Source organism: Belonocnema kinseyi, chromosome 9 (genome assembly GCF_010883055.1).
Source record: "Belonocnema kinseyi isolate 2016_QV_RU_SX_M_011 chromosome 9, B_treatae_v1, whole genome shotgun sequence".
Lineage (NCBI taxonomy): Eukaryota > Metazoa > Arthropoda > Insecta > Hymenoptera > Cynipidae > Belonocnema > Belonocnema kinseyi.
Genome location: NC_046665.1, coordinates 96,443,685 through 96,449,199, shown reverse-complemented (window position 1 = coordinate 96,449,199; position 5,515 = coordinate 96,443,685).

Genomic DNA, 5,515 nt, shown 5'->3' with positions numbered 1-5,515 from the left:
AAGTGTTGTTTTTGGATCTGTCAAAGAGCTGTTTTAAGAGCTAATTTTGAATGAAGGCATGTAATTTGTACATATTTTTATCTAAATTATTTTTCACTTTTTTCAATTAATATTCATAAATCAATTCATTGCAGTTGTCATAACGAAAATTTAAAATATTCAATCATTACAATTATTTTTAAAGATCGCAATGTTTTTTGTTCACTCTAAAAGTAATTGACCAAAAATGTTGTACGACAAACAATTTTTTTAATTTTAACGAGATAACGAGTAAAAATATGCAATTAAAAAACTTTTTCAAAACAAATGAATTTTTAACACGAGTTTTCAATAATATTAATAAAATAATTCATTAAATTTGTTATAAACAAAAAAACTTAAAATTTTTTTGAATTCTATATGATTGTTTTTAAAAATTAGAATTTTTAACTTTCAAAATAATTAACAAAGGGTGTTGCGCTGTAAGAACAATTTAAAATGTCAGCTAGATATTTCGGGTTAAAATATTATCGAAAATATGCAATAAAGCATGTTTTTAACGCAAATTATTAGTAACATGAATTTTCAAATGGTATTAGTAAAATAATTTATTAAAGTTATCAAAAAGTAAAATACGCAATTTAACAGTTTCTTAAACTGAAATTATTGGTAACTTTAATTTTCAATAATATTAAAAAAACAATTGATTAAAGTTGTCAAAAAAAAAAAATTTTTAACAGTATAAATTCATTACAATCGTTTTTAAAGGTGTGATGTACAAATACACTTTTTTATTCTACAACTATATCAATATTTATTTATTCTATAAATCCTTTTCTTTATAATATAAAACGTTTTGTAACACCAAATTTTTTTTCATAATTAATTTTGATAACTGCCTTATAACGAAAGAAAGTAAATTATTTTCTAGATTTAAAAAGAAATATAAATGTTCATAGCTTAGTTCAATTAAGCGTTAGTTTCAATTTACAATAATCATTATAAATGTCAATGAAAAGATAATTCAATTTCAATTCACTGTTTTTACAGTTTACAACATTTACTTATGTCAATGTTGAAAACATAATGTTCGTTTTCTAGAATTATTATTGATCCTCTGAAAAAAATATTCGTATTTAATCATAAAAATAATACTTTTCCCTCCTTTTATTGGTAATTATCAATTTATTGGATGATTATTATAATACGAAATATTTTTTTTAATATCAAGTACACTGCAGTCCAGCAAGAAAAGTTCCCTTTATAGAGGATAAGGTGGTTCAAGCGGGCGAGAGAGTGACGCTGCTCGGTCGACGGAGCAACTCCACAACAACTCAGGAGTGTATGAGAAAAGCGGGCAGTAACCATCCTCGACGGTTAGTCGTGTTTTCTGCTTCAGTCATTTTCAGCCAGTGTCAAAATTGTCGCCGGACAATCGCTTCAGTTCGTTTTCATGTTTTCAGTCAATCAGTGTTTAGATCATGCGTTGCGTAACCAGGTGTAACCAGGCATTACGAAAATGTCGAAGGAAAACAAAAGGAATCGTTTATCTTTAAAAGAGACATATCAGCTTTTAGACGAAGTGAAATGAGGTGTCTGAAAATAGTCTATTTTGCTGAATTGATTTTTTTACCAACAAATTTACAAATACCTAGAAGAAAAATCCGTCCAAGTTGTTTTAATTTATGAATTTTTCATTTAGATTTTTATTTTTAAGCTGACATTTTTCAAACTAAAAAAATGTCAAAGTGCAGACTTGCAGTCTTGAAGAATTAAAAACGTTTGAAGTGGACAAATTTTGATTTACGAAGTATTCAGTTTAAAAAAATCTATTTTTTCAATTTTTAATGTCTCCACCTTAAAATTGCTGAAAATAATAGAATTTTAGAGTTTATTTATTGATTCTTTAATTTAGAGCATTGACAATGATAACGTTAATTTATATTTTCGGAATTGGATTGGAATCTTTGAACTCTGTATTTTATGAAAGTTAAGAATTCTGAATCGACAGATTATCTGCATTTCATTTAAACTTGTTCAGTGGGAAATTGCCACTACTTTCCATTTTTCGTGTAAATTATTGAGCATTCGATTACAAAATATTATAATATAAAAATGTGAAAACATCAATTTAAAAAGTTGAAATCTTAAGAGTTGCGATTTGAATGCTTCAATTTTTAGTTTGTTTTTTGTTACTTCAAATTGAAAAACGCTCAGTCTTAAGAGTTCGAATTTTTTATTTTATTAACCGTAAAAAATGTTTGCGTACCCAGAAAGACCCGGGAAATGACAGGGGATATTTTTTCTTTGATTAAAATGGCCACCCTGATATATGTGAGTACAAACTTAAAAATCAGTACTTTTATCAAGTTTGATTTTCGAGCACAAATATTTTCACGTTCATTATGATATTATAAAACCAAAATAGCAAAAATACAAAAAAAAAAATTTTTTAAACGAAACTCAAACAGAAATGATTCAAACGGCCCTGATTGTTTATGGTTTGGCGAATTCGGAGATTGTACGAAGGAGATAAAGGGTACTCTCGAAACGTCTTCTATAGCGAGACTGCAATGTATTACATTTTTCTTTAAAAATTCATCAACTTTGGTTGAAAATATCACTAATTAGTTGAAAATTTGTGTATTTTGTTATAAATTCAACTATTTTGGTACGAAGTTCAACTTCTTGATTAAAAGTTAACTTTTTGTTGAAAATTCTTATTTTTGTTTCGATAATCTAACTGTTTTGTAGAAAAATAGCCTTTATGTCTTGAAAATTCAACAATTTAGCGTTAAGGGTTCAGCTATTTTCCTGAACACTCGTGTTTTTTCGTTGAATTCAACTGTGCTTCATTTCAAATTTCAATCTTTTTTGGTTGAAATAATATCAAATATTATATTTGTCGTTTGGAATTCATATATTTTTATTTAAAATTCATGTAGTATGTTAAAAATTCTACTATTTTAATAGAATGTTCAAATATTTGATTGAAAATGAAGTCTTTTGTTCAGGTATTTTGTTTAAAATTTGTATTTTCGGGCTGAAAATGCAACAGCTTACTCAAATTTAAACTACTTTATCAAAAATTCAGTATTTTCGTTGAAGATTCATAATTTTAATTGAAAATTTATTTTGTTTAATGAAACTTTCACGACTTTATTTTAAATCTGTTTTTCTTTTTTGGTAGAAAATGCAAATATTTTGGTAGAAAAAAGTTAACTATATGGTTAAAAAGTAACTTTTTTATTGAAAGTGCATTCTTTTGGCTTGAAAATTCATTTTTTGTGCAAGTGTTCTTTTTGGTTCGAAAATTAATTTCTTCCCGTATAAAATTTTATATTTTTTGTTTAAAAATATACCTTGTTGGTTAAAAAAGTGACTGACAAGTCTTTCATGATTAAAATTTTTCATTTTTTTGAATGTGCTCATTTTCGATAGGGAGAAGTGCCCAATGAAAGAATAGGTTTATCTCCAAAACCAGTTATTTTATATTTCCTTAACGATTGACACTTGTGTTGTATTCCTTGCATGCGCCTATTTCTTTTTGAATTAAGTTTTTATGAATGTGACTGTGACTATCAAAGTTATAGCATTTACAAAATTAAAAAAAAAAAAGGAAATTAAAATTTTAAGCCAAACAACGCACATGAAAACAAGTCAAGCAAAAAAAGTTTCTTTTTGAAAACCCTAAAAGATAATTATGGGTGCGTTCCACTGCTAAATTAGCCTGCGCACCAGTATACGCATGATCCATGACGATCGCGCATACTGGTGTGCAAGCGCTGGAACGCACCCCATAACAACTTTAAAACTTTTTTTGGAATATAGAAAATTCTAATTTTAATCGCACGAAAAATAACGAAAAATGTCAAATTCTATTTCGCAGCAAGATACGATAAAAGATAAAAAGACAAAAATTATGCGCCCAAGAAAGATCTACAAATTTGTTATGAATGACTTTTGGATGGAATGCGTAGTTTTTATTTTATTCGAGGAAAAAAACATTGAAAAATTTTTAATAAAATTTTTGAACAAACGACGTAAGGTGCAAAAAAATCTATCAACACACGTTGTACACCCAAATCACATATATAAATTTGTTATCAATCATTTTTGGATGGGACGCACAGTTTTTGTTATTTTTTGAATAGTATAAAATAGAAATTTTTAAAAATCTGAAACATGACACAAGGTCGAGAAAAATTAATAGACGAACGTTTTTCATCCAAAAAGAATCTACAAATGTGTTATTAATCATTTTTAGATAGGACGAGTAATTTTATTTTTAATGGTGGTTCAAAGCCATATGACGAGTAGATCATGTGACCAGATTCCTAACTTGCAGCCAATTTTTTTTATTTTTCAACTTATTTTCACACGAAGCGCCACAGCGAGTTGAAAATTTGGAAAAATAAATAAAAAGCACTAAGAAAGGTGGGTCTGGTTCTAAATTCTAATAATTATGAAAGAAACAAAAAAAAATATATTTACAAAAAAATCTTTTTCCATAATGATTCAAATTTAGGACCAGACCCACCGTATGAGACCAGAACCACAAAATCAAACTGTTTAATTGTTGAAATTCGGATTCTACGTTAATATTCCCTATAAAAGGTCACGGAATAATCGTAATAGTTTTTAATTGCAACGGTAAAAAATTTAAAAAAATATAAACCTATAACGCCTGTTGACTGCTACACTTCAAACGCATCGCCTGTAAGTAGCAGTCAAGAGGCGTTATACGTCTTATATTTTTTTAAACTTTTAACCGTTGCAAAAAAAAACTATTGCGATTATTCCGTGACCTTCTATAGGGAATTTTAACGTAGAATCTGAATTTCAACAATTTAAAAGTTGATTTTGCTTTTTTTTTTAGTTTTTTAAATGGAACCAAATGGGGACCCAATGGGGTCTTTACGGGTACTTTGTAGAGGCTCCATTCGGTTCCTTCGGTCCACCAGGGTTTGCTGGTATCACTTCAATAAAAAAGATTTCTTGAAACCGCAAACTGGTGTGGTTATAACATATTAAAAAAATAGTATCTCACAGGTCAACTTTGCTTCAAAAAAATAAAAATTCATACGTATGTACATCCTAACTCGTCTCGTAATTATCTTTTTCCACTTAAAATACAAAAATTGATTGTAGTCTAGGAGCAAGGGGGGTTTTCGTGGCCCTTCAATGTCCGTGAGGGAACCTAAGTTATTTTTATGTATTTTGGCGTCCTGAATCCGATTTTCGAAGGTGCCAAGCCGTAAGTGGTCAAATTAAAAAGTTATTAACAAATTAATTGTTTAAACGCTCATAACTTTTTACCTATTTAAGGTACAGGGCCCTGCGACATATCAAATGATCCCAAATTATATAAAAAATAAGCTCGTTTTTTCAAATTGAAAAAATGTTTATTAGAACCAGAGATTTTGCAAATAAGCCAAGGAAAACCCATGCGAACGGAAAATTTCATTGTTTAAAAGGCTAATACTTTTTTCCTATGCAAGTTGTGAACTCCGGAAACATACCAAAATGTTCGCTA